The sequence below is a fragment of the Musca autumnalis genome, unplaced genomic scaffold (assembly GCF_047663935.1).
Source record: "Musca autumnalis isolate F117 unplaced genomic scaffold, ASM4766393v1 scaffold_1, whole genome shotgun sequence".
NCBI lineage: Eukaryota > Metazoa > Arthropoda > Insecta > Diptera > Muscidae > Musca > Musca autumnalis.
This window is the reverse complement of record NW_027411644.1, coordinates 96813138-96839919: the sequence shown is the minus strand read 5'-3', so window position 1 is coordinate 96839919 and position 26782 is coordinate 96813138. Positions and strand designations below refer to the sequence as shown.

The window sequence follows — 26782 nt, the reverse complement described above, 5'->3', positions numbered from 1 at the left end:
GGAGTTCATTATTTCTCCAAATATTTTATTCTTGTCCTTATCTACAAATTTGCTTCAGAGGTCGGAAGAAGATTCGCATTGGTTTCAGAGACATAGCCCCGAATTTCTTTAAAAACTCATTTAACCATGTTTAGATGAGGCCATAAAATCCGAGCTGGATCTGACACAACAAAACCCAACTAGGGTTTCTTGTCGTTTGGGTCTGTACTCTCAAAAAATCCTCCGTTCGAATTGTTTGCCCAAGATCACCTTAAAAATGTTTCACAATGTTATAAAAGGACTCCCCTCATTAAGTAAACAATTGCATGACTATATAACTATTGTTTTCACTTCTATTGAATGGAAGACCATCTTCTAAATTGTTTCTGTAGCGATGAATGTGTTTTTATGGTGCTGGAACGCATTGCTAATTATGAAGGACTTGTGCGTCAATTTCTTTCACCCTAAATGCGCAAGAGAATTTACAAAAGAGTTCTAAAACAGGCATTTCCAGTAGTGAAAAGCATTTTCGGATATCCCGAGTGGCAATTTCATCACGATTTTATAAACTTTTGTACTCTTCGAGTCATCAAAACTTAAATTTTTGAAAAGAAATGCAGATATCCTGGAGGGACTGTCATATTCTACAGTGATAAATATTCTCTAAAATGTATGGGAATGACTTATACGTAAAATATACGACTAAAGGAGACAGTACGCTTCCAAAAATAAAGTTGTTGAAAGAAAAAAGCAAGCTTTGTTAGGCAATACACCTGATTATTTAAACAATCCTTGCCAAAGCAAGGAATCTTACTAAAAGTTCTTCGTTTTCATTATAAAGTGAATATGCATCGATATTCTAATACAATCTTTCTGTATTCCCAAGTTTTCAAGGAGGGTTCTATTCAAATAACCCAAATTTTTTACTTCAATTTTTGACTTTATTTTGTTTTCCTTGCATAATTCTTATACAAATTGGATTTGAATGTGTATTTGAATAGTGTATCATATACTGTTACAACAACAATTTGCGCATATGTATTTACAATCTCATGGCAGTCTCATGGCAGAAAAAGATAACATCTGAATAATCGCGGAAAAAAATAACCCTATCGTAGTTTGATGAAAATTTCTTTTAACGCACAATTTCGCTAGAATTTTTACATTTTTCATTAATTTTCAAACAATAATTTTCGCATGAAAATTATATTTACTATAAAAGGTTGCTTTTAATTGTAAAAATGTGGGTTATATTAATGCGCTAAAGCGATAAACCGCAATACAAATTTTTAAAATTTCCACAAAAAAATATTGTGTTGAAGCGATACTTAGTAAAAAACATGGGTAATTTAATGCTCGAATGATATAATCACCATTTGCTGGAAAGTCATTTCATTGGGTTATTTTATTTTGGTTTGAATCATTTTTAAAACGAAAAAGCCACAAATGTGATTTTTAAGTTTGCCTTATGTGTAACTGCCGTGACTATTAAGGCCGCGGCACATACGATCCATTGAGCGTCTCGTTACAACAACGACATGAAAAATTCAAGAACAATGTTTGCATCACTTAATCATCTTTCATGTGATTGTTGTTCTTAACGAGTGACGCGACGCGTTCTTTACAGGCAATGACCCGGGTTGTCAGATTTCATTTTACCTATCAGAAATCGCCAAACCGCCTACTTTATAGGGTCACAAATGATTATTTTAATACGTTACAAACAGAAAAGCAAACTTAATATACGATCCATACTATGGTGGAGAATATAAAAATATGTTAAACCATGGATTTTTGTGCAAATCTATTACAAATTGAATGAAGTATTTACTTTCTCATATAAAACAACAAAATACAAAAATTGCGTTATTAAAAAGGGGAAATTTTCTATAATTATTCAAAAAATCTGCCGCCAAGTGAGAAATAAAGTCGGCATACGCAATGAAAATTCGCCACGTTTAGCGAGAAATCGTCATATCTGACAACCCTGGCAATGACGTTTATCCTCCACTGTATCAGCGACAATAATCTTATTATGAGTTTTGGGTTTTCAATTATTTCACTGAAGTCCATTAATTCATCTGCAAATGTATCACGAGTGGCAGTGATGATCTACAAACTCGTTAACCCTATGATGAAATCACGCGGTATCATTTTGTTGTATATGCAAACTGCAATAAAGCGATTTAGTGTATTTAAGAACATTATATGACTGTTATACATTTGGGAGTGCATCTGAGGAAACGTCAAAGTGACTATTTCACTACAGCAAATGCTGCTGATTGCATTCAGACTCGATCAGCATCAACGAGTTTCTTCTAGGTTTGCCAAAGTGATTCGCTCTACACACGAACTACACCTTTTTCAGATGTAATTGGAATCATTTTAGTTGTAATTCGAGAATTCAATTTGCAGTTCGAATTATTTCATTTGTAATTCTAATTATTAAATTTGTAATTTGAATTATTCTATTTGTAATACGAATTGTTTTATTTGTTTTTTTTTTTTTATTTGAAAATTTTGCCTTTTTTGGGCGAAGATCATTTTTTAGTATTAATTTTTAATGAATTTCTCATTGGAATCGAGCTTGATGATCAATGAATAATGCAAGTGAAAAAGGAAGCCGACGACGAGGATTCGAACCCACACACCCACCACTATGTGACATGCATGTTTCGACTTTGGTAAAGTCTCCTCAGACATATCGGATGTGGAGCGGCTTCGATGTCCTCGAACTTTTCTTCTTTCAAATGCATTTTGTTTTGTTTTTTACAACAACAATGGGGATTTTCCCATTTAGTTGTGCTTTCATGACAAACGCTTAGCGCTGCCTTTGAAAGTAATGAGTTTTATTTGTAATTCGAATTGTTTTGTTTGTAATTCGAATTATTCCATTAGCAATTCGAATAATTGTAATTGTAATTCAACATTTTATTTATATTTCGGAAAACCAAATAACCAAATTTTTTTATTTTTTTGTTTCAAATTGTAAATGTAATAGTTCGAATTACAAATAGAAAAATTCGAAATACAAATTAAATAATTCGAATTGCAAATTAAATAATACGAATTAAATTAGAAGAATAGAGAATTTGAAATGGAATAATTCAAATTACAAAAAATGGAATAATTCGAATTCCAAATGAAATAATTCGAATTACAATTGAAATAATTCAAATTATAAATAGAATAATTCGAATTACAAATAGAATAATTCGAATTGCAAATGGAATAATTCGAATTACAATTGAATTGTTTTGAATTACAAATGGAATAATAGAATTACAAATGAAATGTTACGAATTACAACTGGAATGTTTTGAATTACATCTGAAAAGGGTTTAGAAAACACAGTTGTCCAAGCGACTGTTGTCGTCTATAAACAGACCACGGAAAGCACCATGGATAAGAAAATAGGGAATATCGTAGAGGTCGATGCTAAACCTCAGGAAGTTAGTTGGCAGTGAACTCTAGTTGATGAAGAAATCAATAACAACTTTGATGGACCTAACATCCAGCCCTTTGAACAGATCCCTGATGTTAAAAATAAATAAAACATTTGTATGTGGCATAAGAAGTTTTGGAAGGTTCCAAACTACATCTTCCAGCGAATCAAAGACGTATAGCAATAAAGACTAGAAGAAATGCACTTTCCAGAAACATATGGTAATAGTTCCACATTTTGGTTACAGATGGCTACACAACTCACTGGAATTGATAACAGCATTGCCAATCGTTTTTGATTCCCATTTCTCGCGGCAGAAAACATTAACGTCGTGTTTTGTGGCTGAAATGTATTTATTTTCTTTTTTTATTGTTTATTCAATGAAAAAATTAAAAGCGAATACCGTCAAACTTGAGTTTTAATGTTTTTCTTGTCAATATTCCAATGAGTAACAGTTTTCGTTTAACAGAATGTTGCTATGACGTCGTAGCAACAGTGGTTAACTCCCTCTACAGTTAATTTTTAACAATTGACTTTTCCTATCTTGTAATATTGACATCTTTGAGCGAATGTAGGAGGTAATTTACACGAGGAAACAATAGGTCTGTACGATAACCCAAAAGTTTGTGCAAATTTGCACAAACTTTTACAAAATGCTGTTCGATAACAAACTTGCAAAGTAAAAGAGAGGGAATTTGGAGACTTTTGTTTACAAGTTTTTGAAAGGAAAATTTTTCTTGTAAGAATTTGCAATTTTGATCAGCTGACTTAAATTCGAATGTTTTGTGGCGAACTTCTTGGCAAAACATAAACAAACGTTTGGCTGTTAAAATAAATTGACATAAAAAAGGGAAAAAATTATTAAATAAATTATGAAAAACGATAATGTAAGTAAAATAACATATTTTATAGTTTGTGGTGACTATTTTTTTATTTTAAAGGTATCAAATCTCGGCAAAAAGCGGTGCATCCATGGAGTAGGAGAAACACAATGAATGCACTGCGTTCCAGTATGTTTTATAGTTGTGCATTGGAAAGGCACTATGCGCCCACGACTTTGCGTAAAAGCAATAAATAATAATAATAATTGGAAAGGGAATTATAAGGCCTCGTCACATATGAGGCAGAAATGATTTCAGCCTTATGTACCGAAGCCAGGACCACAACGAACAGCATCGGTATACATTTCCCAAGGATCCCAAATGTTGAGCTTTTGTGGCGGAGGTACCCTAGAAGTTAAATGAAATTTGGACAAAATATTAGGAGATCAAAAGTGTGGACCAAATTGGTTGCCCCGTTCAAGAGATATTGTGCTACCATTTTAGTGACATTTTTTAAATATTGGTGGACCGGTATTGCCCATCTTCGAACAAAAAACTAAATTTGGACAAAATATGACGATGTTGTTCGGTTCAGTTCGAGAGTTGTCGTGCACTTCAGCCACTACATATGGTGCCATAGAAGTTTTTACAACTTTCGGGCTGTTCTCTCAAGAAGTATGGACAGGTCCCTGAAAAAAATTTTACCATCGTAATTGAGGCAGCGAATGCAAGTTGCTTCAAAAATATCAAAGTGATTCGAGAGCAGTAGTGGGATTCTCTAACGCATTTTTTGGTTATCGACAAAAATCGTTAAAATTAAAATGCTTATAATTTCGGTAGTTAACGATATTAAATGGTAAGTTAGCGACCAATAAAAAGTAGTCGCAAAGTTCTAGCGATAGCAACAGTGATGTCAAACTTTGTTTGAACTTTCATTCATAATTTTGCGTTTTAATTTTACAGATTTTTGTCGATAACCAAAAAATGCCCTAGAGAATCCCACTACAGGTCTTAAAGTGAACTTATTCGAAATTTTGTGTGGGAGGTACCCGAAGGAGTGGACAAATATGGTTCATATTCGAACCTGATCTATATCTGGTAGATATATTAGGACCAAATCAAGAGTTATCGTGCGCACAATTTTTTCGAACATTTCTGAACTTTTGTGCGGAAGGTACCTGAAGGAAATGGAAAATAAACAAGTAAGAAAGTATCAGTCAGCTGGGCCGATAGAGATATACCCTCAGCCACGTACCCGAAGAAAAAAAGTTAACACAATACTTCTGTAGGTTGTTGAGCTGTTGGGAAAATTTTCCAGGATGGAAAGGGCCGCAAAAAACTACATGTTGCAACAAAATTCAGAATGATCCCGTAGGAGTGATCCGATGTAGTATATATTCGGACCTAATACAAATCTGTAGGAAATATTTTTGTTCTTTATTAGTCTATGGATATTTTCCTTACAGACTATATAATAAAAAATGTTGTACTTAATTTTATGAATTTAAATATATTACAATTTTACTTTTCAATATACAAAGTTTGAGCTAAATCGATTTCTTTCTTAAAGGGTTATTTTACACATTAGCCAGTTTAGGTGGTGCCGGTAGGATTTTCTGAACCTTTTTGGGTCATTATCTCAGGAAGTATGGACTTGCCCACAAAAAAAATTACAACGTCGTAACAGGGGCCGCAATTGCAACCTGCTGCATCACAAATTAATAAGATCAGAGAGGAGTTGTTAAACTATACTTTTTCCAAATTTTGTGTGGGAGTGGACCGATATAGTCCATATTAGAACACGATCTATACCTGAAAGTAATATTACCAATAGCAAAGTTTGACTCAATTCGGTTACTCCCTCCTAGAATTATCATGCCCACAATCTTGGCGAAACATTTTGAACCTTTGTGGGGGAGGTACCCGAAGGAGTGGACCGATATGGTCTATCTTCGAACTTAAACTAAGTTTGGACAAAATATTGACCAAATATGTTGATCCCTTCAAGAGTTATCGTGAGGACAATTTTTCCGAACATTTTTGAACTTTTGTGGGGGAGGTACCCGAAGGAGTGGACCGATATGGCCCATCTTCGAACTTAAATCAAATTTGGACAATATATTTCGATACCCAAAATTTGAACCGAATCGATTGATCCGTTCCATAGTTATCTTGCGCTGCAGCCAGACAGACGGACGGACATTGCTAGATCGACTCAAAATTGTCTGAAACGGATATCGTATAAACATACTTGGGGTCTAAAACCATTATTTCGATGAGGCACATCAAAGTGTAAATACCCTCCTTAGCCTAAAGGCTGAGGGTATAAAAAATGGAAAATAAAAAAGAAATGGTAGACACCTTCAATTGTTAAATTGGCATAAGATGAATGTAGTGGCTGGACTCAGAAAATTCTGAAATCTTGTCCACAGGTAGGTCTTGGAATGCTGATTACGCCAATATATATGTGCGGGAAGTCCGTATTTCCCGAGATATAGGCTTTGAAAATTTCAAAAAAACCATATGATTTTTGACAAAAAATAATTTTGTTGAGAATTGTTTGGCTGTAGGCTTTTCATAAATAAAAATTCAATTTTCTGATTTTGAAGCTTTATTTTCCAATATTTCGATTGGACTCTCCAATCATCTTCAGGGAACTACAAATTATTTTTACAGGTTAACAACAATTTTATTTAAATATATTTAAATATATTGAAAAAAATTATGATCGCGTTAGCCCAGTGTTTAGTATCTGTCCATAGGAGAAAGTCTTTAATCCCGCCCGAAGGCCGGCTATTTTCACAAAAATGGAATTTTTGAAAACTTTCTGTGGAAAAAGTTCCAAATCCAGCCACTACATTCAACTTGCTCCGTTAAATTTAATCTTTTCCGCCAACTTCTTGTTTGTCAAATCAGCTGACTTCTTGCAAGTTTTTGCAAATTGTTGTTCGATAACAATCTGCAAATTTTTTGCTTCGAGAGAGTAAAATTGGTGGAGAGAGGTTACTGAGAACTTTCTGAGTGCTTGTAAGTACTTTTCACTTTCGAAGTTATCGTACACACCTAATGTTTCCTCTTAAACGTGTGTTCCGTTTTGATTCTCATTCGTAATTGCATTTTCAGGGTTGCGCTGTTTAACAAGCGTACCTTTTGAACGGTAGACGTACGTTTTTACATAAAGTTACCAAAAATGATTATCTACCTATTGTACATGAATATTCAAAAAACAATTCTTTGGAAAACTACAAAAACAGGTAAAAAGAAAGGGTTAATAATACAAATAACCATTCATGAACAATTCCGTAAAAAGTATGACACATGAGGGTAAAAAATACCTGTATTACCTGTCGTAAATTGTTAAAAAATGGGTATCAATTCATGAAGTAGTGAAATACCTTACTATAACAATTAGAAGAAACATTTTTTTACAACACAAAATAAATAAATTATTATTTATTTCTTGCACATATCCATCCAAAAGTGCCTTTTGTACGTGCCTTTTGTACGTTTTTGTACAATCATTTCTACATTTGTTCCCAACACTGACCAATTTTGCGAATGAGAATCAAAACGGAACACACGTTTTAGAGGAAACAAGGAAACATTGTTTCCTCGTGTAAATTACCTCTAGGTTAGGTGTCACCAGGAATTCAACACGATCTGAGAACTTGCCTTAAACTGGATTGAAGATCGAAGTGTTCAACTTTTTTAGAAGAGGTACCTGAAGAAATGAACAGACATGGTCCACCTTAGTCCTGAATCAAATTTTGACAGTCATTAATCTCGACATTAACGTGCCAACCAGCCGTAAAATTTTTACTTGCTTTAGGGCTGCTACAACAACAACAACTATCGATACAAACATGTGCACTGATTTTTATTGCAGTACTTACTCGGGTGTTACCATCAAAGCCGTCCTAATTACCATATGGTGGATAGGATCCCTCACCTAGGCGTGTCAGGAGGGATCTTCATGATCTAGAAAGAGCCTATCATGCTGGTTTAAATAGCATTCACACGTATGTAGTCGCAGATGCTATAAATCGTGTGAATGCGGTCCACGAAGAACATCCCACATCTATCGCAGCTGCGGAGCGTCAACTGCCACGACAAACCAGAGTAGTTTTGGCTCAGCTACGCTCGGAATGGTGCAGCCGTCTGATACCTATAGGGCAAGGATCTACGACGCCGTGCAAACTATCTACCCAGCATGCGGCGCAGCCCCGCACGGCACACTGTACCTTTTCAACTGTTCTGCCAAACCTACTCAACTAACTCCAGTAGATCTGTTGTTACATACCTTCGAAGCAACCACATTCCTAGAACTGGAGATACACCCAGTGCCAGCATCTGAGAACTTCCCTTAAACTGGATTGAAGATCGAAGTGTTCAACTTTTTTAGAAGAGGTACCTGAAGAAATGTACGGACATAGTCCACCTTAGTCCTGAATCAAATTTTGACAGTCATTAATCTCGATAGTTAACGTGCCAACCAGCCGTAAAATTTTTACTTGCTTTAGGGCTGCTACAACACCAACAACTATCGATACAAACATGTGCACTGATTTTTATTGCAGTACTTTCTCGGGTGTTACCATGAGAGCCACCCTAATTGCCATATGGTGGATAGGATCCCCACCTAGGCATGTCAGGAGGGATCTTTATGATCTAGAAAGAGCCTATCAAGCTGGTTTAAATAGCATTCACACGGATGCAGTCGCAGATGCTAAAAATCGTGTGAATGCGGCCCTCGAAGAACATCCCACATCTATTGCAGCTGCGGAGCGTCAACTGCCACGACAAACCAGAGTAGTTTTGGCACAGCTACGCTCGGAATGGTGCAGCCGTCTGAATTCCTATAGGGCAAGGATCTACGACACCGTACAAAACATCTACCCAGCATGCGGCGCAGGCCCGCACGACACACTGCACCTTTTCAACTGTTCTGCCAAACCTACTCAACTGACTCCAGTAGATCTGTTGTTACATCCCTTCGAAGCAACCACATTCTTAGAACTGAAGATACATCCAGTGCCAGCATAAGCAAAAAAAAAAAAAAAATGAACATATGTACGTACATACATATCAAATACTGTTACAACAACAACAACTTTTTTCTATAGTTATCGTGCCTACCAGGCAACTAAAATGTGCTTTAGAGTTTTTGGACAAGTATGTTAGGAAGCATAAACTTCCCTATAAAAAGGACCACAAAAACGATCCTCGAACAGTGAGAGAGGTACCGAAAGGATTTCTCCTTTTTGAAACTTGATGTGCATACGTTTGTAAGAAATTGTAGGATGTGCAAAGTTTCGGGAAATACCCAATTCGTAAGTTATCGTGCCTTATGTATCGAATTTTTTTTATAAAGTTTTCACTGTGTATTCATCACATACAATTGTAGTATAAAAATAATGGCTAGGAATGACATTGGGGTTACACTATTAGCTAGTAGTTCTTGGGCAGTAGGTGGAGCGGTGGTTATTGTGGCCTCCACAAACGTTTTAAATGAAATTACGTATAAACAAAAAGAAAACAAATGCAAAAAAAAATATTCAACAGCAGCAGACTGAATGACTGTGCCATAACAATGGATAGATAGATAGATGTTTGTATGGATGGATGGACGGACGGACGGACGGATGGATGGATGATTGTAACAACAAATACAGAACATGATGAGTTGTGGCACAGACAGACGAATAGATTGGATGGTTGTTGGTTGGTTGGATAAAATCACCAAACATGCTATGCAACACTCACAACAAAATATGAAAGAAAATAACAACAACAAATAACACGAACCAATAATAAATAAAATATGCAGTCAACAACATCATATTGTAAATGAATATGTTTATGCAATAACCAACCATCCCAACCTCTTAATCTTGTTAACAAACATTATAACAGTTTTTTTCTTACTACTGCGGGCAGTGAACGTTGTATTTGGCGGAAGAGGGAGAGAGATATCATCAGGATTGTGGTGCTATGTCTAAAATGGAAGTTTCTTAATATTGTGTAAATAAGTAAAATATCATAAATAAATTGCAATAAATATTGCATCCGGAAAAGACATGACCTCATATTCAAATTTAATTCAAATAATACTATTGACAATTCTAAAAATTTTATTTAAATTTCGAAAAAGTCAATTATTATTTGAAACAGTTTAATCAAGGTTCATTTAGTAATTGCATCATGAGTTTAATACATATGTATTTGATTTAATCCTTTTATATTTTGCATTTTCCAATCGTGTTATTTATACATTACACCACTATGTTGGTAGGGTATTATAAGTTGGTTTTGGCCAAAAAATTTGTAACGCATCGAAATAATGGTCGTAGACCCATACTTATATACACCAAAATGAATGTATATGATTTTGGTGATGGTCGGATAATATTCAGGGGTCGGAATGGTCAAAAAAAACTTATGTGGAGAACATTCAAGGTTTTATTCATATGCGAATATTTCCGCTTCTAGTAGGCGTATTCCAAAAGGAAAGCCCGACAATTGAATGGTTTCAAAGTAAATAGGTGGTCATACAACGGAGATATCACAAAAGTCGGTAATGCATCCCATGTTTTGTAATCATGCTACAGGTCGCATTTTTTAATAGAACCGTCACGAAATTTTGGTGGTTAACGGGGCTCCCAAAGGATGAAGCATTTTGACGGTCGGATTCAAGAGTAAGAATGGGCAAAAAACTTTTGTGGGCAAAGATTCAAAGTTTTCTTCTTATGCTCTTATGCGAATATCTCGTATTCCAAAGAGAAAGTCTTTATTATGATGCAAAATAGGTTCACATTCCACTTTCCAATTATTTTATTTGAATTGTACTGACGAGTATCTCAGCTTTGGTTGGATGCGTTTTCACAATGATGTTGAAAAAGACTCTGGGATATCCCAATTTCCAATTTGTGAAATTTTATTTCCATCTCAGATATTTTTGCTTCTTTTGGACAGATTCCAAGGAGATAATGAAATGAAACGTTTGATAATGAAACTAAACTATCTGAGCTTTAAATTAATACAAAATGTGGCATTTATGGTAAAATATCAGAGTTATTGCAAAAGGCGCTAAGCTATCACAATTTTAATATTTTGAAGTTTTCACTTTAATGACAAATACCTCTTCTTCTATTTGGTGTATTAAAGACATGTAAAATGCTAATCAAGAACACCAGTAACAATCAATCAGTACCAAGTAGATGTCGGGGTAGATGCACAGGGGAAGTCGGCCCCGTCCCGACTATAGCCTTTGCTCACTTGTCTCACATTAAAGAGTGCAGCCCGACTTTAGCTCAATGTTATGGGACCATTTTATAGACAAGACCATGGTGTTCGGACTCCATTGTATAGAAACCAAACCAAGATCGTTCAACAGTTGACCTCGTGACTTTCAGAGTGCATGACAGACATGCTAACCCAATTTACAACGTTAGCAAGAGAAATACACATTCCACTTGTAAATGTAATAAGTTTCCGACGAACATCCCTGAAGGGACAAACTACATATAATAATATCGAGTAAATGAAGTTTCGAATACGGCTAATGAGCTGGAGGTTTTAGCCATTTCTATACCCTACAACACAATGTGGAAAGGGTATTTAAAGTTTGTTTTTCGAAAAATGCATGTAACACCGCGAAATATTCGTCGTAGACTCCATGTGGTATACCAAAATTCATATCTCGACGAGATAAATCGGTTTTGATATGTGTGTCCGTCCGTCCGACTCTCCGCCCATTAAAAATTGTACGCACGCTACAGGCCGCAATTATGGACAAATCTTCACGAAATTTTGTATGGAGGCCGGGTTCAGACCAGAATAGACGCCTATAGTTTTTGGCGACGTTCGTGGAATATTTAGGGAGTGAAATGGACCAAAAACCAAAGTAAAGTTTTGTGTCATTTCTGGTAGAAGAATATAGAAAAATTGAAACTTGGCACCAAAAATGACACAAAGCTTTACTCAATCAAACATTGGATGTGTTTTCAGCTTCAACCTCTCACTTGATGCAAATTATATCAATGTAGCAGTTAGATAAAGGAACTAATGTCTAACATCACGGTGCGCCTGAACAAACTTTAAATTGAAGGTGCTCACACTTTGGAAGTTTTTGTTCTACAAAATTTACCTTTATGATATTTTCGTAGGTTTTACCATTTTTGTGAAATAGAAGTCACCTCCTTATAAAACAGTGCCATGTACGGTTCGCCTTAACTAACTTTAAATGAAAACCGCTTACACCTGGTAAGTTTTTGAAGATTGTGAAACAGCGATGTTGATAGATGACAACAATCCAAAAGCAAGAAAAACCGTAGGAGGATTTTTTAAATAAATTGCCGTCAAAGTTCACATTTTTAGGGTTTTTTAGGTTTTCAGGATTTTGTATCGAGACTGCAAGCCCAATCGAAATGGGAGTAAACAAAATGTTATAGAGAATTTTCACTGCTACAATATTTTCTTTAGTCCCAGAAAACCTTAAAACCCTAAAAATGTGACCTTTGACCGCGATTTATTTAAAAATCCCCTATTTATACCATCCACTATATATGAAGGGTATAATTAAATTTGTCATTCCGTTTGTAACACATCGAAATATTCACCCTATAAAGTATGTATACTCTTGATTTGGGTAAAATTCTAAGTCGATCCGTCCGTCTGTTGAAATCAAGATACAGCTCGCAATTTTAAGATAGAGCTGTGTAATTTGGTATAGAAGTTTATATTATTCCTAGGATGTTTAGTATTGCAAATGGGCTACATCGGTCCACGTTTTAATATAGCCCCCACAGAACGGTTCCACCTGATATTCGGTGTTGTGAAGGTTTTATCTTTATTATCACACCGAAATGGCTGAACTTTCCATGAGAAATTTGTTGGTGTAGGTCCACGCCTTCATATAGCCCCCATAGGACGGTACCTCCAGATTTCCGGTATTTTGGAGATTGTGACCACAACAATCCACCGGAATGGCTAAAATGCCATCCTTGTGCTCTTTCATGCGGCAGTTCGAACTAAGATATCGGGACAAACTTTCCCGATTTGACACGACGAACGTACCCAAGACATTCTATCCCATCCTTTCCAATCGAAGAACTACATCTCTACTTTCCACGAAGAAGTTTGACCTGAAATTAACGGGCCAAATTGTGCTCCGAGTGAAGTGGCTGCAATGCAGCAATGCTTTGGCAAGGAGACCATGATCTATATTTTCGCCGATGATAGGCGTATCCGCACTCTTAATAGTCTTGAGATTCTTGATCGCACGCCTCCCAAATCAGCCACAATGTGAAATCCAGAAACAAAGGCATAGAAGCATTTGCTGGCACCTCCTGGGGAAAAGGAGACAATTAAAGCGACATATACGTATCCGTAAGGACTTCAGGTGCTATCGTGGGGACATCCAAACGTCATTCCATTGAAGGTCAACCGCCTGCCGGTAGCGAAATCTCTGAACACCATGCATCAACAGCCATTTTATAGACAAGACCATGGTGTTCGGACTCCATTGTATAGAAACCAAACCAAGATCGTTCAACAGTTGACCTCGTGACTTTCAGAGTGCATGACAGACATGCTAACCCAATTTACAACGTTAGCAAGAGAAATACACATTCCACTTGTAAATGTAATAAGTTTCCGACGAACATCCCTGAAGGGACAAACTACATATAATAATATCGAGCAAATGAAGTTTCGAATACGGCTAATGAGCTGGAGGTTTTAGCCATTTCTATACCCTACAACACAATGTGGAAAGGGTATTTAAAGTTTGTTTTTCGAAAAATTCATGTAACACCGCGAAATATTCGTCGTAGACTCCATGTGGTATACCAAAATTCATATCTCGACGAGATAAATCGGTTTTGATATGTGTGTCCGTCCGTCCGACTCTCCGCCCATTAAAAATTGTACGCACGCTACAGGCCGCAATTATGGACAAATCTTCACGAAATTTTGTATGGAGGCCGGGTTCAGACCAGAATAGACGCCTATAGTTTTTGGCGACGTTCGTGGAATATTTAGGGAGTGAAATGGACCATGGTGGGGACATCCAAACGTCATTCCATTGAAGGTCAACCGCCTGCCGGTAGGGAAATCTCTGAACACCATGCATCAACAGCTGGTCTCCGAAATCATAAATGGTTACAGATGCAACAGAGTTCTAAACCAATATTCTCGTCTCCGTAAATTGACCCCCCCGACCATGGGAGGGCTGATTGACAAGGGTTCAGAGAATTTATCAATCACCGCTTCAGAGAGCTGTCCATTCCATCAAATCCTCGGGTAGCAGCCGCTCTCTACATACTTGCTGGTCGAATACCAGAAATCAGACCAAATTTTGTAGTAGACGCAAGGCAAGTGAGCGTGATTAGGTTCTTCGTTCGAACCCTGAACACCCAAGAGTTAGACAACTTACTCTTGAAGTCAACAGGTTAGTAGGCGAACACAAGCAGATGAAGTGGCTAGACCCCCTGAAGCAATGCAACAGTGGTACAGGATTAAGTAAATAGTGGGCAACGATAAAATCACTCTCGCATCCGGGAAGGATTTTTAAACGGACGTTATTTTCAACAGCGTGACAGAAACTGACCTGAAATGGTGCGCGCGTTATTTTAAGCGGCAGTTTATAGAGAACCCGGAGACTGGTAGGTCCCAGCCGAAGAGATATCACCACAATTTCCGAAACGCGAAATCATCCAAAACGTTGGTCTAACACGGAATATCAATGGTAATGCTTAAGCAACTGGATGAACACGGAGTTAAGTATTTAACCAGAGTCTTCAATCTATGGTTAGGCATCCATATTGTACCAGAAGCCTGGAAAGTTGGCAGGGTGGTCCCGCTACTGAAGGCAGGCAAGGATGCTAGCAGAGGTAAATCGTACAGATTATACCCGAACTGTTCAATATCAGACAGGGTTTCCGACAAGGAGAGAGTCTCACAACAGTTTTGGAGAAGTTTAGGAATAGAATGTTATATGGCTAACCAATGATATTTACGACGTTTATGATCTCTTCCAGCAGTAGAGGAACCAGCAAAGTTAACAATGGGCGATGTTGCAGACGTTATCCCAAGTGCAGAATCATCCAAAGGGTTTGGACCTGTCGAAGCAACTGATTGAAAACCTCAACCTAACTTTAGCCACCATAATAGTTCTCGCAACCTGGAAAATGGGAAGGGTGGTCAAACTACATTTGTGTCGCCAGTAGGAAAGATAATTGAGACGTTATTCCTTCCCAGAATCAGAGTGTGCTACCTAGTTGCGGTTCATCAACACGGGTTCCAGACATATTAGCCGTGATCTCAACCAGAACAGGCCGTGTCGAAGTGCAGTACTGAATTGCACGGATTGTCCATGTTGTTAACATTGAGGAAACTGTGCATCCCCATCTGTGTCACTTCAAAAATAAACTGGACAACTTCTACAGGATCTCGAGGCTTATCTGGCCGGTTATATCGAGCCGTAGAACTTCTTCCCTGGTACTCCTTAACAAGGCTGAGATCAGAATAGATGTAGGGGTCATAACGGGGCACTGCAACATAAGATCCAGAACTAGTCTGTGGGACAGTAGTGTCGATTACTGCCGGCTATGCGAAGATGAGGAGGAGACTGAAACGATTGAGCACCTACTATATCATTGCCCAATGTGAAACAACACTAGACACAGACTCTTCGGCTACTATGAGTTCTCTTCTGCCTCAGACCTATCTACCATGGACCCATCAGTGATTGTTCTTTTCTCAAGAAGCCTCAAATGGCTATGGGGAAGGAACGCCGAGCGCCTTTAAATTTAATAAGAAACAAAAATAAAAATCGACTTTTAACAGACTTTTTTTATTTCTATATTTTCTTTTCTATTTACAGGATGAACACAATGCACCTTCGCGCGTCCTAAAACCTAAACCTAACAGTGTGGCTATTATTATATTGTTCGGGAGAAAAAAACTTAACAATATAAATCAGTAATGTACAATAATCTTCGTTTAACATCTATATCTTCTGTATTAACAAACTTCAGACGGCATTGAGATCGTAAGGTATGCGGATGGTTGTATGATCTTGGCGTCAGGTACCTTCGCTGGTGTCATTTGTGAAAGGCTGAACTACTATTTGAATGATATTACCACCTTTTCCAACGCGAGAAATATGCAAATATCCGCCAATAAATCTACGGCCACTCTGTTCACCACATGTCACAGTTATCTGCGTCATGCTGAGATTAAGGAACAAGGTCGTCAAGTCCCTAGCTAACATCACTTGAGATGCATATAAAGAAACCTTGTTAACCACATATAACGCGATAGGTCGGTCGGTTTGACTGATATTCATACTAATGCAGTCGCGGAGACTACATATAAGAAACTATCGTATGAATATCATCCTAGAAGATCACCCACCATACGTGACATCAATCCCTCGGCAGCGGGTTCTTTTGTACAAGATTGACCCGAAACCAAAGTGTTTTGCCCATGCTTCTACGTATGTTTCTATGCTGCTACAACAACAACCATCCATAATCGGCAGAAAGAACATCTTCCTACAGAAACGAGAGCCGCAACTAACATCCGGGATTGATGGCGTAACGCAGAACATACAATAAGGGTCGGCTGTACCTTGTCAACTGCCCTAATTCTATTTAGTTGGTGTTATTTTTGAAATTGGTTGAAAGCAGAGCCGAATCAATGGAACAAATACTCTCCCAGCTAACTAAAATCTGAAAATTTTATGACATACAGTTAGTCAACTATATTATTGCAAACGATAAATTTTTAAAAATTTTGATATTTAATTAGGGATTACTACAAGAAATTCTGTCAATAATGTTGGGCTTTTTGTAAATATCTGTTGATTTACTTGTTAATGACAACATCAAGCCAATAAATGCAGAAATCGGTGGGAAATAACAAAAACAACGGGCAAAATGGATAGGTACCTGGTTTTTGTGGTGTCAACTAAATAATTGCAAAATGGATGAATGCGCAATAAAATCGTGGGATGTTCCCCGCGATTTTTTCCAATTAACGATTTTTATGACTTTTATGGTATGTGGACATGTAGATCCATTATTTTTGATCATAAATTAATTTTTGTGTTTGTAACATAGACAGTATATTCAGAAAAAGAGAAAGTCAGGTAAACGATTTCGGAAAATAGGCTACATTTGGTCTATTCCAATTATAATAATGCTAAATCCGAAAGAGAAATCGTTTAAAGTCACCTCTCGTAAGCTGAGAAGTGTATACAACATCATTTACCGCACCGAGAAAGACGTCAACCTCAAACTGAAGGCGTTACAAGGCAGGCCCAAAATGGTACCCGCACGAATTGACAGGATAACGATTAAAGAAATTGACGAAAGAGCCCAAAGCAGCACCACATAATTGATTTTTTTTAATTAAAAATGATTTTGAAGTAAGTGTGTCACATGGAAAAGTCAGAAAAGTGCTATATAATAACTCACTCATCACGAGTGACTAGGTAAAAAACCATTGCCCTCCCAGCACAATATATAGAAACTATTCAGACTTGTTACAGACAACTTTTCACGCCATCTTTATTATCGGCATGTCGTTATATTTTCTGATCAGACTAAAATTATGTTGTACTATCACGATGGGTCTCAAAAAGTGTTGCGAAAACCCCTTACAGCCATGGAAAACAAAAATTTAATACATAGCGTAAAGTTCGGAAAACTGTCATTTATGGTATGGGGTTGTATACCAAGCAGTGACGTTGGTAACATCCAGATTTTGAAGGAAACAATGACAGGGGAAGTATATTTTGATGTTTCAAAACATGATTTAACCAAAAGCGTCAAGAAATTTAGGCCTGTTGGCCCTGAAAATTCAAACAAATTGCAATATAAGTACTACCAAGACAACGCCCTTAAGCATAAATCAAATTTATGTAGGACTTGGTTGTTATACAACTGTTCCAAAGTTATTTACACCCCTCTCAAATGTCTACATATTAACCCCATCGACAATTCATGGGTACACGTGAAGAAAAAAGTCGGGAATAGGCCGCCCACTAAACTGGGGGACTAAATAAAATGCAGTAAAGAAGAATGACGAAAAATACCATTGGAATATGACATTACGAAACTTATTTATAAAATTCAGATACGTTTACAAGCTGTTTTTGATGCCAAAGGTGGACATACAAAATATTAGAACCAACTTTTCGAAAAATACCGTAAAAGACTGAAAAGTTCTGAATTTTGCAATTTTTTAGTTGACAGTGCAAATAATGAGATGTTTTCATTTTTGTCAGTTTTAAGAAAATGTTTAGTGAAATTTAGCAACTTTTTTATTTTATTATATTAACAAACATCTGTAAAAAATATACTGTTAACAAAAATATTAAAAATGATATTTATTTATACCAATAAAATGATGTTTTATTTCAAATGTTGTAATAATTTTGGTTTTGCAATAATTAAGTTGACTAACTGTATGTCTTTTTGTCCTGATTACAAAAAATGTATTTCTTTAGCTCCATACTTCCTGAGAAATGGACCTTTCAAGTTCCGAAAATTCCCTTTCCGTCAGCTGGGAGAGTATTCAATTTTGGTGGTAAGTTTCATCGTAAATGTCACCACCGATCATCTTCTTTGTTTTCTTACAAGAAAGCAATGTATTAACGCACGCGATGTTTATCGAGAGAGGGAGATATATATCTCTCGAGATTATAATCTCGTGTGTGTGCCCAACACAAACGGAGCGGTTGCATTTGTAGTTGGTGAGCTTTGCTTTAAGCCAGACGTGACCAAAAAGAGAACAGCCCAAAATGTGAATGTATTCAAACTATTGGCAACTTATGACTGTGTGTTAGTGTGTTTTTATGCACACACGCTACAAAACAAAAACAAATCAAAACATTATCTCTTTTTCGTGCGCTCTTTCTATGCATTCGGGTCGTATGTGTGTAAATTGCCGAAAAACTTCGACACCGCTGTGTCAAAGAAGAACACATTTGCTTTAAGCCCAGGGCATAGACTAATGAATTTATAGACGACGGATTAGTCAATTTTTCCGCGGTCAAGACGATTTTTGGGGAAGATGGCAATATTTTCTGGGATATTTTATTTTTTACCACACTGAATTTGAACATACTCGGTGAGAGTATTCCGTCGTCTATAAATTCATTTGTGACAAAAGCAAAACATTTCCAAACCTAAACATTTCAAACCGATCAGGGGTGTCCCTAAACGACATTTGAAACTATTTTTTTATTCTCCAATGTCCTAATATTATTTTTCTGTTCGAAAACATTTACCTGACCAACTGTATTTGAAATCGTAAATATCTACTATAACATTCTATGTAGACTGAAAATTAAACTTCTAATAACAGGTAGATTTTGCTTTAAAAATCGCACATCTCCAATGTACCAAATTCAAGTGTAGCGCTATAGTAGCTACTTATTTTTCCGTTGCTTAACTCTGGTTACTTTATTTGCGAAAAAGGTATCTTATCTTTTCACGTTTAGACAATTTTTGTTATTCAAATATTGTTTCTTTTACTTGATAAAGAAAGATGTGGAATAGAAGAGAGCATAGCGAAAAAGTAAACAGTTTTCGAAAGATAAAAAAATCTTAAATTTACATTTCAAGAACATCCTACTATTCTGCTGCTGCTGTATGGTCACCAGGGAACAATCATCATCTTGAAAATCACATCACCACTACAGAGGTACTGAGGTGTGATGGCAATGAGACAGGGATTTTGAAAGAAAATTTACATGTGTAATAAAGCATTAAAGAAAATACTTTACAATTTTATTTCGGGCAAGAAACTTGAATTACTCCACATAATCTGGATTCATTCATAAAGTCGTTCCACGAAAAAAAGTATCTTTTGTCGAGGCCAAGAAAAAAGCAAAAACATTGAGCAACATTTTTTTCTTTCTCAAAATCGATGAACAAATTTTTTTTGGTCACTATTGGTTAGAGTTGCCATCTCTTGATGCTAAAAAACAGCATCCTCCAAGCAAAGTCAAGACTACAAGTTGCTGCATTCTTTCGCTTAATGCAAAGTTTTTTTTAACCACGAGAGAAGAAATAATGAATGGTTACCTTCTAGTACAACAGCAACAACAAACAAATTAAACTTAATATTTTACAAGGTCATTGGTATGATTTCGTTTTCGTTAGTGTCCTTGTAACATATTACAATATTACGATTTAATAAGAACAAGGCGTCCTTCGTTTCGGTCTCCAAAGAAATCACATTTAACGGTATCTTTTCGAGTATGAGTTTTAAATTTGTATTGTTTGATTACACAAAATAAAGATTCAAAGATTCTAATTGGATTTCATTCCAATTTATCAATACAACTTGAATACATCAATCAACAACAACAAAAACCCAAAATCTCTTATTCATCTCCGTTTATCTTTTTTTAAGCAAAAAGATGGATTTTGGCAACACTGCTATATATGTGTGTTGTGTGTACTTCTTTTCTCTATGGATATAGCTGTGTGAATATGTTCTGTTCTTTGCTGCTGCTCTTCTTCCTCTTCTTCTGTTTTACAAATGGATTGGATTTTCACTACTACAGAATTTTTTCTTCTCTTCTTCGTTTCAATGCCAATATTTAATATTCTTCTTCTATATATTTTTCCACTTCATAATACACAAATTGCTCACTTTTAATTCTTTATTATTTACTTGTTTGCATTTCGCATTAGAATTATTTATTTGTTTTGTTTTTAATTGGCTGCTATTCTGTCGATTTATTGTTATTTACTTTACTTTTTTATAATTTTATATTGGTTTTTTTGTATTATATATTGGTGTGGAAAATTTATCCGAAAAATTTTCTTTTACACACACACGAAAAAGAAAAACACAGTTGGAATATTTTCTTGCAATTTTTCTTTTCTATCTAATTAGAATTAGGGATGTGTAAATCGAAAACTGTACGAATATGAAATCGGAAGAATCGATATTTAGTTAGTATCGATAACAGAAAATTGAATAATACCATGTTCAAATAGAGCTAAAAACAATGTTCACATTTTCAGTTATGTTAAATGAATTTTCAATCAAAAGACATGTAATAGTAATTTTATATATAACTGGATTTAACAAACCCACTGGGTTTTAAATGTCAATTCAATTGCTTATATTTCAAATAAATCCTCATAACGAAGGTTAACCCTGCAAAAAGCTATAATATAAACATGGCCTAAAACAGTATCGGGCACCCTCACAAGTAAAGACTTAACCGTGTGCTTGCATTGTGTTAAACAACATCAACCGAACGAAGACAAATGCTCTTTTCCAGAACCTGCAAGAAGCTACTATTTCCAGGTCAGGCAATGTGCGCTTGATGAGAGCAAGAGAGCGAAAACTTCAATGTAAAATGCATTGAAATGTATGCTCACTTGCTCTCAGCAAGCGCACATTGCCTGACCTGATACTATTTTCCCAGCAAAAAGTTTGCATCCGCGGATGCAGTTAAATCACTAGAACAATTGCCGCTGGAGTACATCTTTTCCTATGAATTCACCTATGAATTTTACAAGAGAGCGCGCAGCTAGGATGCACTCGATTTTGCTTCCACGGCACACAGCTAGGATGCACTCCATTTTCGATCCAAATCACAGCCTTTGATGTAGTGTTTTGGATTGAATTTAAATGCAGTCTAAAGATGTTATAAAATGCAAGCCATTGCAAATATCACAAAATAAATAAAATAGATTGCTTATTCGTGTAAAACAAGAATATTAACTTTATTACATTAACACATATTATAAAAACTCTCCATTAAATTTGATCGTAACTAAGTTTACTTCCTCTACTCTGCTTTTATGACATCGAAATTGATATTGCTTCATCATCCAAATGGTTTTTCATTTTTCCTCCAACTCCAATTCAGATTCCCAAAAAAACTCCAACTCCACTTCAAAAATAATTTGCGTCTTGTGAATTACAGCAATGTTCGTATATTTAGTTTGCATTTCTTTATTTTTTATAAAACTAATTCTTAGAATTTTAACACTCTTGTATTTAGAAAAAAAGACTGCGATTGTAGGGATCAAAAAATTGGCTTGCTTGACTAGGGATCATTAAGCGAGTGCTTCCAAAATGTATCGAGCGGTGTGCATTTTCATAACTCCGTGTGGACTGCGTCGAAAGATGTATTGAAATCATAACTCTGCATTGCACTACTTCCAAACTTTTTTGCTGGGTTTTACTACGACAGCATTTTTCCCTTTATGTTATCGGAAAAAAAATAGTAAAAATTAGTAGATTCTTGCAGTTTTGGAACAAACCAATACATATGAGATTTGTTCCTTTACGTTAAAGTTTCTTAAAATTTTACCATTTTTAACTCGGAGAGCATTCCTTAAGCCTGGGTACATAAGCTGCCTCGCCTGCTTGCCTTGCTTTCCTGCTTCATTTCTGACATAATAAAAATAAAATAATAAAAAAGGCCGAGCAAATTTCTAACTAGGTTGCCCTTTTCTTTTTTATTTCTTTAGTCCCGGTCCACACTAGAGTGTTTCCATTGAAAAAATTTTCATGAAATTATGCGTCTCTAGATCGACTTCCATAGTAGTGTAAAATCATAAGGTGTGTTCGTTTACTCAACAATTTGTACAAATTTGTACAAGTACAGTAACTTCTTGTAATCGACTAATGCTAAGTTTACATTTACGAAATCCACTCGATTTCAACTGTCAATCCCATAGCTCAAACGTCAAATGAAATCTCATCTGAAATCCATTGGATTTCATTTGACGTTTAACCTATGGATTTGACAGTTGAAATCAAGTGGATTTCGTAAATGTAAACCAATCATAAGTTCTTTTGCATTGTACTGTAGAGTAAACGAACAACATCCAGTAACAATTTGTACAAATTTTGAGTAAACGAACACACATATAAAATTGCTACAGTGAGGAATTCGATTTAAGAACGCCTAATTTCATGAAATTCACGCTAGTGTGGACAGGGACTTATCTGAAGCAAGCAAGGCAAGCAGGCGAGGCAGCTTATGTACCCAGACCTTTAATCCAAGTCCACACTAAAGTGATTTGATTGAAAATATTTCATGATTTTATGCTTCCCTAGATAATTTCATGAAATTAGGGGTTCTAAGATCAAGTTCCCCACTACAGCGATTTCATGATAGCTTCATTTCAGTACTTTTAGTGATAAAAGTGTCAAAAGAACAAACTGTCGAAAATTGTATCCAACGGAGTGCATTTTTCATAACTCCGTGTGGATTGTATCGAAGGATGTTGTGAAATCATAACTCCACATGCACACTTTCAAAATATTTTGCTGGGTATGAATTTTACAAGAGCGCGCGCAGCTAGGATGGACTCTATTTTGCTTCCAAAGCATACAGCTAGGATGCACTCCGTTTTCGATCCAAATCACAGATTTCGATGTAGTCGCTTAGATTGAATTTAAAGGTATTTTTGGGCTTATGTTTTTAATCAATCTAAAGATGCAGTAAAAATGCAAGATGTTACGAAATATCCCAGAATAAATAAAATGCATTTATTATTTGTGTTAAATACGAATACAAAGAACTTTACTATATAAACACAAATTAAAAATGTTTTCATTAAATTCAATCACAATTGAGTGTACTGATCTGTTCCCATACTTTATAAAGTGGAAAAAGTCGTAAACGATTTTCATATAATGCTTAGTTTACATTTGGCGTCGTTTCGTGATTTCGAGGGCGTTTCGTGATTTCGCGCGAAATCAAGCAAAATTTATCATGATTTCGCATACAAAAATGAAATCCTCTCATTTCGTGATTTCAGCGAAATCAACATCGAAATCACAGTACACATGATATACAACCCTGCTTTTGCCTAAAAAGTACCAAAAGTTGCAACACTTTTCACGTATCACAATAAACAAGGTGGATGGTCAATTGCTGCAACAAAAAATTTTAGTATCAAAATTTGTAAACAATGTGAAAAAATATTAAATTACTTTGTTACAATGATATTTTTATTGTGTTCCCGTACTTTTTAATGGTAATGTTAGAAAAAAGTGCGAATTGTCAAAACTTGCTTTCCCATACAAATTTCATAAAAAATAAGGGAACGGAAAAATGACGGAAATTGCAAAAACTCCAGCATAAATATCAAAATCGGCTATAATATTAGATGCCAATGAACATGCTTGCTGCTAGTTTTCTACTAGGCCAAAATTGTATGGCAGAAAACAGAAGAAGAGGGTGTTATTCGGCGCTATTTTTGTTTAAAGAGAAGTGCAAGTCTTGCTAGATTTCGAAGTATGGGAACGCATTTTTAGCACTAAACGGGAAAACTACTGCAAGTACTAATTTTGTGCAGGTTCTGAGCACAATTTTTATCTATCGAATGGCCTGTTCCCGTACTTTATAAAGTGGTAAAAGTTGTAACAGTCGTAAACGATTTTCATATACATTTTGCGTAAGGGAACGAAAATGTGTAAAAGTGGTAAAAATTGTAAAAACTTTTTAGTTCTGGAACAGAGCTAAAATTTATTATAACGGAGTCTCAACGATAAAATCATTTTTTGATATTTTCATTTGTTAGTACTATACGCAATTAATACGATATATAGGTCATTTTACGATAATTTTCAATATAAAGTTTTAATGTTCTATATTGTCGTATATTTTTGATGCTTAATTCAATTTACAACAACTTGTTTTGAAAATTCATGTTCGATCAGCTGCGCATATGCATCCACCTTGATCATGGTGATATGTTTGAAATCAACAAAAAAATAAGTGTAAACACCGGGGTGTATTTCAGGATTTCGTGAAATCCAGTGGATTTTGGAGCGCAAGTATAAACTTGGCATAAATTTTGTGTACGGGAACGCAAAATGTGTAAAAGTGGTAAAAGTTGTAAAAACTTTTTAGTTCTGGAACAGAGCTTACTTCTTCCGTTCTCCATTTAATCCAAGCCATGGCACAATAATAAGGTACAGCGGCAAAAACAGCTGATCTTCCTACCAGTTGTCAAAATGCATTATTGTGAATAAAATCACATACAAATTGTAAACAACCAATTCACAGTAATGCATTATTGTGAGCAAATTTGACGTTTTGTATGATTTGATGTAACATCTTCTTTTTCCACCATGATCCAAGCGCAACTGATTTTGCTTCGTCATCCTAAAGGTTTTTTATGTTGCCTTCTCATCACTAGTTCAGCTTTCGAGTCCAACTCCACTCCATTAAAAATTGCAGTCTCGTAATTTTCAAAAAAATATTCGTTTATTAGTTTGTATATTTTTATTTTATAAAAAATTCTTCAAAATATAGCTCTGTTCCTTTACGTTCAAGAATCTTCAAGTTTTACCACTTTTTACTCGAAAAGCGTTCCTTTACTTTAGACACCATACAGTTCATATGGCAGCAGTTTACAACTTTTACTACTTTTGCGGGTTTTACCATTTTCAAAAGTAAAGGAACAGACCATATATTTACACTTGTTTCTCTTTTCAAGAAATGATGTCGGCCGCTACGGGTAGGGATCAACGAATTGTTTTTGTTTTGTAGGGATCTATAAAGCAACTGCTTATAAAATGTAACGAATGGACTGCATTTTTCATAACTCTGCTGGACTACATCGAAAGATGTTGTGAAATGATAACTCCAATTGCACAACTTACAACTTTTTTTGCTGGGATGTGTTTTTAGCTTAAGAATGAAGCTTTGTTCCTTTACTTTTTAATGGTAAGAGTGGTAAAAGAGAAAAGTGTCAAAATTGCTCTCTCATGAACATTTTTAACAGAAAAGTAAAGGAACGGAAAAATGGTAGATTTGGCAGCAATGTCAAAAAGAAACATAAAAAATAGTAGCTTCTTGCAGGTTCTGGAACAGAGCAACTGCAAAACGTGAATGAAAAGTAAGCGGTTTAACGACTAGTACACATTTAAATCATAGCAAATTTTGTCTTCTCTTTCTTTGCAGTTGCATTTCTTGTCCATCTTTTCAAATTCGCGTACAAATTTAGAAACAAAAATTAAATGACTGCCAGAAAGTCTGTATACCAAAAAGTTATTTTGGCAGGCCTCTCTCTCTCTCGTTAATTTTGAAAATAGAAAAATAAAAAATGTTCTGAAAACACCAAAATTGTGAGAAAAAATAGAAAACATGAATGAAAATAATATAATTTAATATTAAATAGATATCCGAAAGAAGGGCAAATATTTTTTCAGTTCATATTAATAAATTTTACTCGTCTTTTGGCTGAAACTTTCTTTAAAATCAGTAAACAAAAACTATGAAAATATGAATCATGTTGCTATGAATTGTGTACCATGTCGTTTGAACGGGTTAATTCGTGTACGTAATTATGAGAACGAACGACGTTATTCAAATGCTGATATGAACATGGCATGACGTTTTTTATATTTTTGCGTTCCCGAACATTTTGAAAAAACTTTTGTGTGAGAACAATTTTTCCCTCTTTTTCTCTTTTACGAGTTTTACTATTAAAAATTACGGGAACAAAGCTTTTGAGTATGTACCATCCGGAGAATA

General features: G+C 35.6%; 1 protein-coding gene across 21 annotated transcripts in view; it reads right to left on the bottom strand.

Moving 5' to 3' along the window:
• Positions 1 to 21176, bottom strand: part of Pkc98E (Protein kinase C) — a 94112-nt gene extending 72936 nt beyond the window's left edge. For 4 of the 21 annotated variants that reach the window (XM_073985843.1, XM_073985783.1, XM_073985878.1 and 1 more), the window contains exon 1: positions 21022 to 21156. The gene's annotated coding sequence lies outside the window, so the exon portion shown is untranslated. Of the gene's footprint in view, positions 1 to 20916 lie in introns of all 21 variants that reach the window. The other 17 variants (XM_073985835.1, XM_073985776.1, XM_073985799.1 and 14 more) reach the window with 12 other exon arrangements.
• Between the last annotated feature and the right edge of the window lie 5606 nt (positions 21177 to 26782).